This window comes from Hippopotamus amphibius, chromosome 6 (assembly GCF_030028045.1).
Source record: "Hippopotamus amphibius kiboko isolate mHipAmp2 chromosome 6, mHipAmp2.hap2, whole genome shotgun sequence".
NCBI classification, from domain to species: domain Eukaryota; kingdom Metazoa; phylum Chordata; class Mammalia; order Artiodactyla; family Hippopotamidae; genus Hippopotamus; species Hippopotamus amphibius.
In genome coordinates, this window is record NC_080191.1 from 107793898 (window position 1) to 107808284 (window position 14387).

Here is a 14387-nt window from a genome sequence, read left to right on the forward strand (position 1 = left end):
GTGTGATCAGCTCATGGACATTCTTCTGGTTGGTTGGTGGTGAGGTAAATGAGAGTCAATATCATCAACCTTATGGTTTCAACAGGTCCGGGTCTCCATGCTTGTGGGCAGCATGTAGTTAACTTCTTCTACCTGGTGGGGGTTTCAGTATCTGCAAAACAGCTCAAAGATGTTGTTATGTGTATCCCTTGAGGGGGAACCAGGACCCTGCCCCAAGGCTGCCTTATTGTTTCTCTTGACTGCTCCTCCCTTGTCTCTGCATCCCCTCCCTTCCCTAATTAACAACTGCTTAAACCTGTCCATTGAAACTCAGCGAAGGTCCTGGAGGTTGAATGAAGCCTATTTCCTGTAATTAAGAAATGGGGGACACAGAAAGGCTTTTGGGCCCAGGAGCCCACAAGGTCCTGCTCAGTATCACAATTACCGTTCAACTGCCCTTGGTATTATACAATTTTGAAAGAGAAGAGACCATTCTCTCTAACAATGTATCCTTCTATCTCTCTCCATCTGTCCTTTCCTTATTTCTATTGAATTTTATTCCTTTCCCATTGTTTGGCATTTTGGAAAAATTTCATGGTTGCAACTTTGCTCTTCCCCTTGTGTCTAGGTCCAAGGTGGACACTTTGATGCATTTTAGAACTTAGTCTTTGAAAAGATGGAGACCAGGAAGAGATATGGAAAAAATAGTCCCAATTTTCACAAATTAGCTGAGTTACTTCTGCTTGCCAACTTGCCATGTGATTCCTTGTTTGTGATTAAACTGATACTTACAGTGAAAGTTCCAAAAGAAAAGACTGTGTTTGAGATCATGTATAAAAGGACTTTGGGACCTGAAAGTAATCAACTTGCAGGTGTGAAACTCTACACAGTTGTTTGGTGACTATTATGTCTACTCTGTATCTAGTGAAGCTTCTGCAGATGGACCATGTCTCAGGTTATCATAGCAGAAATCATCATGATACCACATGCATAATTAGCTTAAAGAAAATAATCCTCTTTTCAACAAATTCAGAAGGGAATAGTAATGGCCAGTATTTGCCCTGATCTTAATCATTTATAGAGCACTTATTTACATTACCACATTAAACCCTCTACATAATGCTTTGAATTGAGTGTTAATTTTATCTCCATTTTAAATCTTAGGTTAGTAAAAGTAAATTATTCAGAACTCATATTTAGAAAATGGTATATGTAGTGCTGAAATATAGGTCTTCTGCCTTTAAATTTCATTCCTTCCATTCTGAGAAAATTCTATATTTAACTTATGTACAAATTTTCCTTACTGAATAGAGAAGAAATAAGAGCTAAAAATTGTAATGAATGGGGAATGGATAAGAATATATCTACTGTAGTGCATAAAGTTGTACAACCCCTGCTTTGTTTAGAATCCATTCACATTTTGACACTGTGTATACTCTCTGAATTAACTCTGAAATACCTGACTTAAGAAAAAATATGGTGAACTAGCAATGTATTGGGAAAAAAACAGAGTGTAGTTCCACAAATTGAGAGGGAGAGAAATTTTGCCAAAGACCATGAGGCTTAGACCACAGACTAGTCCTCCCTTATCAATGGTTTCACTTTCCGTAGTTTCAGTTACTCGAGGGTCAACGTAGGTCCAGAAATATTAAATGGAAAATTCCAGAAAAAAGCAATAAGATTTAAATTGCATGCTGTTCTGAGTAATGTGATGAAATCTGACACCATCCTGCTCTGTCTCACCTGGGATCTCCAACCATTGACATCATCCACTCCTGACATCCAACCATCGATATTGTCATGGCTCAATGATCCAGGATCACCCAAAGCAGATGATCCTCCTTCTGACATATCATCAGAAGGTCAATAATAGCCTAACCCAATGTCACAATACCTACGTCATTCACCTCACTTCATCTCACCAACTAGGCACATCATCACAAGAAGAAATGAATATAGTACAATAGGATGTTTTGAGAGGAAGAGAGACCACATTCCCGTAACTTTTATTATTATAATTATTCCATTTTATTTTTATCTGTTGTTGTTAATCTTTGTGCCTAATTTATCAATTAAACTTTATCATAGGTGTATTTGTAGGGAAAAAACAGTAGAGTGCCATTTTCTACATTTTCTTTAATCACTACCTTGTTGAATTATTGATTTGAGTTATTCAATATCTTAGAACAAAAATATAACTTAAATTTTGAGTACCTAATATTAAAAAGGCAAAAATTGACACTACTTATATTCATTCATTTCCTCAAAAAAGAACAAATACATTTCTATAATGTGTCAGTCATTAGACTGGTTGTTTAGGAGACAGGTAATAGAAACATAGCATTGCTTGCTTTCAGGGAGCTCACAGACTACTGATGGAGTATTAAAAGCATGCATATACTTATAATACAGTGTGGGATTATAATAATTGTGTTATAGGCAAATTTCTCTTGTAGCACCAAGTGAGAAATAATTATCTCCAACTGTAATTGTTGAAGGAGAGTTCACATAACCGATCCAATTGATCTTAAATTTTAATCTGAAGTTTGTCAGATGAAGAAAAAGGGTGTGGTATGAAGTATTTCTGTTTTGTGGAAAGAAAAAGATATGTGGAAAAAAACAGGGTATGATTGAGAATGGGACATTCAGTGAGCTGTTAATTCTCTAATATTGGCTGGGTTGAGCCAAAGGCAGAGTCCCCAAAACAGAAGCAAAACAACTAGTGGATAAGACAAAGTTGAGCTTATTGCTTACTTCAGTGAGAGATCTACATCCACAGCAGTACTGATGGACTGGGGAAGGGCAAATTTGGAATATTTATTGAGGTTTTCAAATCAAGTCTAAGGTCTTTAGATATGGGAGTTGCAATTACAATATAATTTAGGATTTGTACACAGCAGCAAGGCAAGGATTTTGAAGCAAGAGGTTCAAAGAGTCTTAGAGCACAAACTACCACTTGATACTTTCAATTGAAGAGTTGAAGGATCTTTCAGGAAGTTCGTGGAATGAACTTATTTGCAAGTTTTAACATCATGTTTCTATAATACAGAGAGTATGCTGTGTGGGTGTCAATGGCTCTGATTCTCAGTTGGGATAAAGTAGTCAATAAAAGTAAATTTCATTAGATGTTGTATGTCATTCAGACATCTCATCTGTTCTCTCTCTGTCCTTGCTAAATTAATGATGCTTTGTATTTCTTGCTGTTGCTCAGCTATTCAGGATATTAAGATCATTGTTGCTCAAAGTTTTGAAGTACTCAACTAGAAGTGTCCCACAATTCATACCACAGGTAAAAAATGGACTAAGTATGTCATTATTTCAGGTATGAACAATGCTTAGTCCTATTTCCTGAAAATCTCTTTGTTGCTTGAATGTGACTATTCTCTTAAAATCATGACTCTTAGTCCCTTTTCCTCCTCTGTGGAACATGACATACAAGAAATGAACCTTCCTGATTCCAAGAAACTTTTGTTTAATGATGCTACCAAATGATTACTATTATATAAGATGATTTATCAGCAACATGTTCTAAGCAAAGAGTCATCAAAGGAGGGAAATTTGGACCATGAACTTACTACACATGTTCACCCCCAAATGTAATGTAAACTTTTGATAGGACCATCCAAAAACCACCTGGAACTTGTTTTCTTTACTCTTTAGAGACCACAGTTAAGCAACCAATCTGCTGCTGGCAAGTGACTGAATGCCTGCTGGTACCAATTGTAGTTCTGTAAGGATAACCAATGTAACTTCTCTGGAATGGCTTTGTCTCTTGCTTTTATAACCCCCTGCCATTTTCTATTTCCCTTGGAGCACATTTGAGTTGTTACTTGAATCAGTGCCTCCTGAATTGCAATTCTTAAGAAACCAAATAAACTCTTCTTATTTGCAGCTTTCTGCCTTTCTCGGTAGACACCTCCATCATCACCGCTAGCCTGGACAACAATGTGAACAAGATGCTGCATTTCCTTGAGACTCAAGTATTTCTTATGCAAAATGGGCATTGTAATATCAACCTCCCAAAGTTTTGGTGATTAATTTAAGTATGTAGCATTTTGCACAGCAATTTTTTGGTGAAAATTGATAATTTTTAAATCAACATTACAATAAAATTTTGTATTCTGATTCAATGTTTGAAAACTCACAAGCTTATCTCTGGATTCTGTTTTCAGGCAAGTCACATTTTCTTTATCATTTTTCAATCTGATGCATCTGCCTTCATAAATCATATATAAAGTTGATAAAAGCAAAGAGCACAGCCTTAGGAAAATCCAACAGGTTGGCAACTATTTATAATTTGGCAATTTATGAGAAAAATGTCTCCATTACATAAATAATTCCTTTGCATTTCATTTGCTTATACACCATTATTTCTACAAGTTTGTCACAGAAAGACTGAAGATTGATTTATCTTCTTAGGTGGCACAATGGGTAAATGTGAGCACAATATATTGCTTCAGTCTTTTTTGCTAGGAAGATGATGCTAATCTATTATTTTATAAAGATACACCTGAATTCAGTGAAAGGCTAATAATCCACAGAGACATAGAAAGCCCTACAAGAAATTTAGCCCTGAGCTTTTCCTGTGTATTCCAGTGATCATTTGGCTAGTTCCACCTGAGTGACCGTCTTTGAATGGAAACGTGAACTGTCCTTAGATGTTATTCAGCTTTTTACCCTCTCTCATCAGCATAAGAGTAAGAGCAGTAGAGCTGCTTCAGGGCAAGCTTTGCAGCCAGTGTACAGGTAGAAAGAGCCCTCCATGTACTGAGGATCAGGAGACCTGTGTAGTAATCACGACCCCCATTAGATATTGTTGTGCCGGTCACTGGCAGAGAATTTTAAAAATCATTTACAAAATAAGGAGAATAGGTTGGACACTATTTATAAAATCATGTATAAATGTTTTTTAAATCATTATCATTTATAAACAATAAGATCAAAATCATTTCTAAAATCAGGTGATGGACCATGTACCTGAATGTGTTTTATAGACTTGGCTAACACTATAGGAGTTTTTGCTGAAGCAAACAAACAACCAAATACAAAAGATTACTGCTAATTACAAAAAAACAGACATCTTAAGTTAATGATCTTAATGCTTTTCTGTGTATGGGGAGATGCAAGAGTCTGGGCTCATTGAAATTATTCCTCCTTTGATAAGCATCTTAATTATCTAGGGCCAGTATTCAACTTTTCTCCATCCTGAATCCCCACAGGGCACAGTGTCAGATGGGGGTGTGGCTGCAGTGGCTGATGTCTTGATGGCAGGCAACATTCTTTGTTTACCAAAGTGGCAGGGAATATTTTTTTGTCCACACCAGAAAGTGTGGTTTCAGAATTGAATTAGCCAAGAGAGAAATTAGTATAAGTTTGGAAGGTAGAAATGAAGCCAGGGTCATTATTCTTTTTTTTTTTAAGTTTATTAATTTATTTATTTAATTCGTTTTTTGGCTGCTTTGTGTCTTTGTTGTTGCACACAGGCTTTCCCTAGTTGCAGCGAGCGGGGGCTAATCTTCATTATGGTGCTTGGGCTTCTCATTGCATGGGCTGTAGGCACATGGGCTTCAGTAGTTGTGGCACACGGGCTCAATAGTTGTGGCTCATGGGTTCTAGAGCACAGGCTCAATAGTTATGGTGCACGGGCTTAGTTGCTGTGCCACATGTGGGATGTTCCTAGAGCATTGGCAGGCAGATTCTTAACCACTCTACCACCTAGGAAGTCCAGGGCCATTACTCTTTGAAGGAACTTGGCATTCAGATACTGGGACAACAAACCAGAAGGGTCCAGCAAACTTCAGTTGTCTTCCTTCTCCTAACAATCTTAGTCCATCTTGTCTTCCTAATCACTGGTCCTGTCATCCAACAGTAACCCCACACACAACACCAGGCACAAGCCCAGGGAGACACCAGCTTCCTCAGGAGAGAGAGTTACTACAGGCCTCCAATCAGCTCCCCCTTCATGGCCCAGCTAGATGTCTAGAGGGACTTCACTTCTGGAATTTTCCTGCAAGCTCTGACTTGTTCATGTGCTCCAGTGTTTCAGGCTGAAACCAAGCAGGAACCTGTGGGGCTCCTGGGCACAGAAGACTTTCTGTGTCCCCTGTTTCTTATTTGTAGGGAATCGATTCTAGCCTCCATGACCTTCCCTGAGTCCCAAAAGGCAGGTTCAAACAGTTGCTAATCAGCGAAGGGAGGGGTTGCAGAAACAAGGGAGGAGAAGTGAAGAGAGGATAGTGCAGCCTTGGGGCAGGGTCCTGGTTCCCCTTCAAGGGATACACACAACAATATCCTTGAGCCCTTTTGCAGAACTAAACCCCCAACAAATAGAAGATGTTAACTACTTGATAAAGAACTCTTCATTCCAGAGAGAAGGTCACATTTTGATAACCTTGAGAACTGGAGAAGCTCAACAGGAGACCATCTGAGTCCAGATTAAAGGAGCACAGACCCTGCACACAACTTCATCCTTATCAGCAACCCCGCCCTTGAAAGATCGCTGTAAAACTCTTCACCAAATCCCCCCAGGTGGGGACACACAGTTTTTGAGTGCATAGGCTGCTGTGTCCCCCTTCATCTGGCAAAGCAATAAAGCTATTCTTTCCTACTTTGCCCAAAACTCTGTCTCCAAGATTCAATTTGGCACCAGTGCACAGAGGCCAAGCTTTCTGCATCAAGACCAAGACGATTCGTAGCAATTTTTCAGGTCTCCCCACTTCCCTGTTCTAGACCTTCCTTTCTTCATCCCCTCCCATATTTACGTATTCCTGTCATATATATCCTGTTTCCACAATACTTATAAGTGGCTCCATTCTTGCGGCAGAACCTGAGCACATACAGACCAAAATTCATAAAGTCCCTTCTACTGAGGATGTGAAATGGTTCTATAATTTCTTTCACAGACTCAACCATTAACCTGAGAGTGATGATAAATGCTTTCATTTAATCCTAACAACATCTGTGAAGTAGATATTATTAATAGGCTCATTTTGCAGGTGAAGGAACACATCTTAAGAATATTAATTAATTTTTTTCATGCAACTTGTTGTGACCATAATGCAAACCCTATGTGTCTCACTCCAGAATGCAAGTCCTCAGGGTACACACATACCTACAGATCCATAGATGTGACTCAGATGATCTGTGAACACTTGGGAAGTGTGTTTGTATTAAACATTTTTCTAAGTAGAAGGAGTCTGTAGTTTTCAACACATTTATAAACAATTCTATAACCTCAAACATTAAAATTAATGCTTGAAACTCTACTGGCCACATGTAACTACTTACATTTAAATTGTTTAATTTAATTTAAAATTCAGTTTCTTAGTTACACTAATTACATTTCAGGTGCTCAGTAGCCACATGTGGCTACCATAATGGGCAATGCAGATAAAATTTCCTGTAATGATGAAAATATTTTCCATCAGACAGTGCTACATTAGAAGATAGTCAACAGTTTAAGGAAATGCAAAATGTGTATTACTCTCTCTATATTAAGGGAGCCAACCCCCTCTTTTTTTTACCATTCCCCTATTCTCCCTCACTTCTCTCCAAAATCCAAAATTCCCATTCAAGTAGAACATTAAATTCACTGAAGAGCTTAGGAGAAGCTCTATACTTTCCTCTATAAAGGTCAGTGCCTTCTGTACAGCATGATTGCATACAGAGTTGAAAAACAGATCCAATTCACCTACAGAGCCACATAAATATTTTAAGACTGTGTTTTATAAACTGTAAACTTTATTATAGGCTTTGGTTCCAGAGCAGGTGAAGTCTCTATATCACTGAGTCCCACCACTCGTGGCTGTTGCTTTAGTAGCCTGCTTCTCCACTTGTGCCATATACTACCCCAGCAGACTGGATTAACAGCTCTCCAGGGCCCCTTTCTACCTTCCAGGAGAAATACTGATTGAACCAGAAGCAAATTCCTCTTTCTTTGACGTATGCGCATAAGAGAAAAACCTAGGATTTACCAACAGCACAATAGACTACAAAGAGAAAACCAATCACTCCCTTCAGGAAAACCACTAAGGAGTTTATCATCCTTTCAGGCCAGATAGGTTTTGAATGGTGAACATAGACCTTTACAGCTGCAACAGACTTCTCTGCATTTTAAGGAGAAACATAATAGCATCCCCAATTAGGAACTAATTAGAAAAATAAGTAGCCTTTCTAGAACTTGGCAACTATCCCTCATAACCTGGAAGCAATCAGAACACTTCAGATTCACCTGTGTAAAGAAGGACTGGACTGCGTCCCAACATCAGTTCTGACAAAAGGGGAAATATAGTTGGTTGCCTTAAAGTGCCCTTGTCTTTTCTCTATGTAGCCTTTTTAGGAGTAGAGTCTCTGATTCTTTATGATAATCCCTCAAAAAACAATGTAGGTGCAATTTAGGAGTCTGGCAATGTTTTCTAGAGAACTATTTTTTAAACTGGGAAGTATGTAGAAACAGGGTCTGGAAACTACTTTGAGGTTTGTGAGATCTGTGAGAATTTTTAAATTTTATACTTTAATTTAATCAAAATATAAATTTATTTTAACTTATTAGGAGTATCCTGCTCTTTAGAAACATCTCAGCAGTTGTAAAGATACACTTTCTTTTCAGTCATGATTTGCAATTAAGATACTTTCATAGAATTAGACTTTCTCTGTTCAAGTTAAATGTTTCTCAAGCTGTGGTTGGTGGATCTTTTAGGATATATTTTTAAAGATCCTTGAGAACTTCTCTCTTTAAAAGGGTTTCCTCTGGTACTTAGGTCTGAGAAAAATTTACTTAGCTGGGAATTCATTGAAATGTGTTCTGATCTAAAGTCTCATTTTTTAAAAACCTAATTTAATTTTTATTTTATATTGGAGTATAGTTGATTTACAATGTTTTGTTAGTTTCAGGTATACAGCAAAGTGATTCAGTTATACATATACATATGTCCATTCTTTTTCAGATTCTTTTCCCATATAGGTTATGAAGAATATTGAGTAGAGTTCCCTGTGCTATACAGTAGGTCCTGGTTGGTTATCTATTTTATATATAGTAGTGTGTATATGTTAATCCCAAGCTCCTAATCTATCTCTCCTCCCCACCCCAACATTGTAAAGTTTCATTTGGGGTGACATGGAATGTGTTATTTGTTGGCTACTTGCCTCAATGTCTTAACTCTGCAAATAAGGACAATAAAACCTTTGTCACTAATCAGAGAATTTATAGTCTTCCAGAACAATGAAATAAGGCAAATTAGGACTTAGCTAACCTGTAGTGAGGAGGAAATGAGAAGATGCATGGAAGCCGTCTAGTGTTGTTCCTGTTACAGCAGACCTTTGGACAAACCATGGCTCCCAGTTCATCCTTCCCCCTTTGGCAACTTGTAAATCAGCTGGCACATCCCTGGGAGTAGATTCCCTCTCCCCATCTACAAAAGTGAGGGCCTTCAGTTAAGCCACTTGCCCTGTGTTTATGTTCATATGCTAAGGGATAGATATAATTTGATCTTGAGGTGAGAGTTTGAGACTTCCTTCTGGGCTCATCGATTATTTGGAAGATTACTGTGTTGTTGTTCTTGTTTTTTAATTCCGTGTGGTTACAGGTCTTCCTCTAGTTTTTCTCTTACTGATTTCTAGTTTAATACTCTTACAGTCAGAATGCACACTCTCTATGACTTCAATTAATTTAAATTTAAGGATGACTTTATGCCTCAGAATACAGTTTATCTTGTTGAATAGTCCATAGTCACTAAAAATATCTATATCCATATCTATATCTATATCATCTATAGGTATATATTCTGTTGTTGATGGATGAATTATTCTATATATGTCGATGTCAATTAGATTCTAGTGTTTGATTATGTTGTTCATATTATCTATGTTTTTGAATATATCACTTTATATAGTTTTCTTATTGATTGCTCTGGGTATTAGAATGTACATATGTAACTTATAATAGTCATTTACAATTCAAGTAAAGTGTGAAAACATTTTCATTCAGTTCCCTTTATAATTTTGCTTCAACTATCACACATGATTTAAGAAACTCATGATAAATCAGATAATCTATTATTTTTATCTTCCATATTTACCCACTCTGAGCCTTCTTCTGTAACATTTCCTTTTTGTTTAAGAACTTCCTTCAGCCATTCATTATGCTGCAGAAATCGGTCTGTCAAGAAACCAAGCTCCACACTCAGAGGGGTGGAGAGCTCAGGTTTATTAAGTCAGCTGCCTCAGATAAGCTAAGGCTCCAAAGTTCTGGGCCCTGAGTTCAGGGTGAGCTTTACTTTTATAGGGGTCAGTGCACATGTTTACAGTTAACATTGGTAGATTGGTTACTTGATTTACAGAGCATGGAAGTTTCCAAACAGAAACTTACAAGAGCAGGTGCAGAACATTCCATATTTAGCAAAACATCTTATGGTTACATTTGATTGCTAGGTCATCCTGTTTTTGTTTTTTCTTTTTGGCACAGCAAGCATATTTTACAAAAGCAGAACCAGCATGGAGTTATTTTTAGCTGAGTACAAGTTTCTAATTTCCCTCTTCAATTAGGGATAAGCTTGCTAGAAATACATCTTTCTAGTTTTACTTTATCTGAGGATGCCTTTATTTTCCTTTGTTCCTGAGGTACGTTTTCACCAAATATAGAATCCACAGTTGACAGTGCTTTTCTTTCAGTACTTTAGAAACATGTTATGCTACTTCTTCATGGTCTCCATGGTTTCAGATGAGAATTGGTGTTCCTGTTGCTCTGGTTGCTTTCAAAATTTTTGTTTGTCATAAATTTTCATAAACTTAAGTACATGTATTTCTATTCTGGCATGGATTTCTTTGGATTATGCTATTTGGAGATCACTCAGTTTCTTGAACCTGTAGATTTATGCCTTACGCCTTATGCCAAATTTAGAAGACTTACTGCCATTATTTCTTTGAAAACATTTTTACATACTCCCTCTCCTCTCCTTTTGAGACATCCAAAGATTTAAAAAAAAGTAATGCTTTCGTTGTCATCTCAAGATCCTTGAGGTTCTGTTCATTTATTTTTTTCAGTCTCTCTGTTGTTCAGATTGGATGAATTCTATGATCTGTCCTCAAGTTCACTGATCCTCTCCTCTGTCATCTTCATCTAATGAATTTTTGTTTTGCTGATTATGTGTCAGTCCTATAATTTCTACTCAGTTCATTTTTTTATAACTTCTATTTCTTTTTTGAGATTTTTTCTATTTTTCATTTGTTTCAAGAGAATCTGCAGTTGATTGTTGAAGCAATTTATGACTTTAAAATCCTTGTCAGGTAATTCCAACACCTGATTCACATTAATGTTAGCATCTAATTGATTGCATTTTCTTGTTCATATAGTGATTTTCCTGGTTCTTGGTATGACAACTGAGTTTTGAATGTGTCCTGGACATTTTTGGATATTATATTATGAGCCTTTGGAGCCTATTGAGTCTTCTTTTTTCAGCAGGCAGCCACCCTATTCGTATGTAGTACAATAGCTGGGTGGGTGTGTATGTTTGCCTTTCTGCTGGGTCCTGTTAATACAACTCCAGCAAAAGTGGAGCATTTCCTCTTACTGTCTTGTTGAGAAGGTTGGAGCACAACTTCACCTTTCTCATTGCCCCCAGTGATAGTGGGGAACCTCATATTATCTCATTCTGCCTCATTGACTCTGGATGGGGTTGTGTCTCAGCTCCCCATCAGGCCCCAGAGATGCTAGAGGAAGGGAACAGAAGTGCTGACTAGCCCTTTTTAATAGTGCTTCCTTAAGTCTCCTTACTCCTGAGTGAGGGTGAAGATTCAGCAACCCACTGGGCCTTGCTGACACCAGGGACAGTGAGAAAGTGGAGTGGTTACTAGTCCTGAATTCCATCGCGATGTTCAGTCTTGGTGCTAGAGGGGAATGGAAGCTCAGCTTGCCACTGGGCCCCACTGGTTCTGGGTGCTCAGTGAGACCTAGTGGTGATTAGCCCTGCCTTACCCCACCTTGTGAATTCTGTTGAATCGTGATGAAGGCTCGGCCAGTTACCAGACCCCACTGACACTATCCTGGAGGATGAATTCAAATACAGCCAGTTTTACCTAGGCAGGAAAAGAAAGATTAGATCACGGTCAATAGTACCCAGAGGGGGCAATCAGCACCTTCTGGTACTGTCTGGCAGGAAATGGAAGATCAACTGCCACCTAGTCCTGCCAACACCAACAAGCGGGAGCATCAGAGCCTACCACCTGCGTCCATGCTATGCAGAGGTGGGGGGCTAAGACTCCAATCTCAGCTTAATCTGCTGAAACTTCAGGGGCCAGCATGGTGGTGGTGAGTTTTTTCCATCCATGTTTTGGCTAGGGTCAGGCGAGACTTTTCTTTGGAGATTTTTTTGTCTATACCTGTTGGTGCTTTTGAGGTGGTGGCTTCTGTAGAATCCTGTTTGAGATATTTGTGAGGGAAGGAAACCTCAGACCTCAATATCGTATCTCTCCTTAAGTCCTGCCAACTCTAGTCTATCTACCTCTTTCCAACATTCGGAATCTTCTTATGCTTGCTTGTTGTGTTACACCCCCAAATTTTAGTTGTAAAAGGGAGGATCTGGGAGGAATAGGGCTACTCCATCTTAGCAAGACTTTATAGCAGGCAATGTTTGTTATTTTTAATTGTGGTAAAAAACACACAACATTTACCATCTTAACATTTGTTACAGTTCAGTTCAATAGTTTTATCTGCATTCACATGTTGTGCAACAGATCTCTAGAACTTTTCTTAAACAACTAAAATTTTATGCCTACTTAAAAAAAACTCTCTACTCCACCCCCCCCACCCCCACCCCAGGCCCTGATAACCATTCTAACTTTCTGTTTCTTTGGGTTTTATTTAGATACCTCATGAAAGTATAATCATAGAGTGTCTGTCTTTTGTTATTGGCTTATTTCACTTAGCAAAATGCCATCATTTCACCCACGCTGTAACATGTGACAGGATTTTATTCTTTTTGAGGCTTAATAGTGTTCCACTGAATGTATATGCTACCTTGTCTTTATCCAGTCACCCAATAATGGACATCTAGGTTGTTTCCACCGCTTGACTATTGTGAATAATGCTGCAATGAACATGGGTGTGCAAATATCTTCTCAAGATCCTACTTTCAATTTTTTGAATATATCTAGAAGTAGGGTTGCCAGATTATATGGTAATTATTTGTCTAACTTTTGAGGAACCTCCATGCTGTTTCCCATGGTGGCTGCACCATTTCACATTCTAACCAACAGGGCACAAGGTTCTCTGGTGCTCTAAAAAGCCACAGTGTCTGTGTTTGTTCTCAGAGGTCCACAGCCTGGCATCCAGAGTGTACCATCATTCCTTTCAATGCTCTAGACTAAGTGAGATAGAAATCAGTCCCTCAGGTAGCTTCTTGAAAAGCCAGAATGTTAGATGCATATTCCATGTTTTTCTTTCCCTTCTAAGGGAGAGGCTGGAAGTTAGGAGCCTTATCTAATCACACCACCCTGTGCCAGGGAAGGGGGGGGCTGGGATGGACAAATGCAATGAACTTTCTTGCCTGTTTTGATGCCACTCTTCTTGACTTTGTGCTCACCTGGGATGCTACAACCTCTTAACTAGTTTCTACAGTTCTCATCAAAGGAATAGGGTCTGTATTTTGAGATTAACTGTATGCCTCTGTAGGGAAATGAGAACCTATTCCATCTTGCTGAAGTCACTCAAAAGCTGGTAATTTGTAAGCAAGAACAAAAATTAAAACCCAAGAAGGGCTGTTGTCTAAGGAGATACATATAGTTGTACAAGGATCTCTTAGTTGAATTCAAAGTGCGCAAAATGGAAAGAAGGCAAATACCTCTATTAAAATGTCAGAATATCTTTTGAGTGGCTGTCTGTTCTTCTAGGACATAATACACTCACTCTGTTGGGACAGGTACGGGGCCTTATTCACCGCTGTCGTTTTGGTAGAATTCATTCTTTTACGCACCCAATAATAAATACTCTCATTGAATTGATAAATGAAATATTTATGAATGGAAGGGAATATTTATAAATGGAATATTTCCTGCCATATCAATAAACAAAGGATGTCATAGTCATCAACGACTGCAGCCTTCCAACATAAGCTAGTGAGCCCTGAGGATACTCAGGGCTGAAAAGAATACTTGCCATCTAGCAGTCATCAGACTGCAGCCACTCCCTGCAGTGAGCCCTGAGGAAACTCAGCAAGTGAAAATACAGGATACTGGCCCCAGATAGCTGAGGTGATGATTTCAGTGAGCCCAGACTCTCACATCTTCCCATACACAGAGAAGTGCTGAATTCCTTAACTTGAGATATCCGGTTTTCTTTATTTAACAATAATCTTTTGACGTTCCTGGTTACCTGCCCTTTGCTGCAAAACTCCTGTATATCCTGGCTCCTCCCC